At 29.8% G+C, this 631-nt stretch overlaps 1 protein-coding gene across 8 annotated transcripts in view; it reads left to right on the top strand.

The window, feature by feature from the left end:
- Positions 1–631, top strand: part of LOC102672974 (syntaxin-binding protein 5) — a 32,016-nt gene that overhangs the window by 20,536 nt on the left and 10,849 nt on the right. The window lies entirely within an intron of this gene.

Below are 631 nucleotides of genomic sequence, written 5' to 3'. Positions count from 1 at the left end.
TTTTTTTTTTTTTTTTTTTTTTTTTTTTTTTGAAAATACGATGTCACAGGATTCGTTAACGATTCTACATACCTTTCTCTCGGTAAAAACATCGCTTTTCAAAGCTTCTCGATATGTTTTTTAATAATTTGCACGCTATAGCAATAGTAATAATAATAACACGGATGGTTACGGCATCAATCAATGACAACAGGGCGTGAAAAATCAAAAAAAAAAAAAAAAAAGAAAAATATCATCGTGTCCCTTTTTTTTTTTTTCTCTTTTCTTTCTTTCTTTCTTTCTTTTTCCCAAATAACATCATTGCATCATCGTGTACGTCCGCATAATATTTTATCGTTTGTGTTCTCGTTTTCTTTTTTTTTTTTTTCTTTATCGACATTGACTGACTGCTATAAAGGACTCTGCATAATATATGCCGATATTCCACATAGCAAATCTTAGAAACAATCATTAATGCGAAGAAAATAGAATGTCTTCCGTCACGTATATTTTTTCTCATTAATCGTTTCGTTCTTTTTTATTTAGCCTCGACAGATAGGAGGGAATCCTTGTTGTCCAATTACTTTGAAACGATCGATGTAATTTGGATTAGATTAGACGAAATTGAATTAAAAAAAGAAAAAACAGTGGA

This window comes from Apis dorsata, unplaced genomic scaffold (assembly GCF_000469605.1).
Source record: "Apis dorsata unplaced genomic scaffold, Apis dorsata 1.3 scaffold_108, whole genome shotgun sequence".
NCBI classification, from domain to species: Eukaryota; Metazoa; Arthropoda; class Insecta; order Hymenoptera; family Apidae; genus Apis; species Apis dorsata.
Note: the sequence above shows the minus strand (reverse complement) of the source record. Positions and strands in the feature narration are given on the sequence as shown.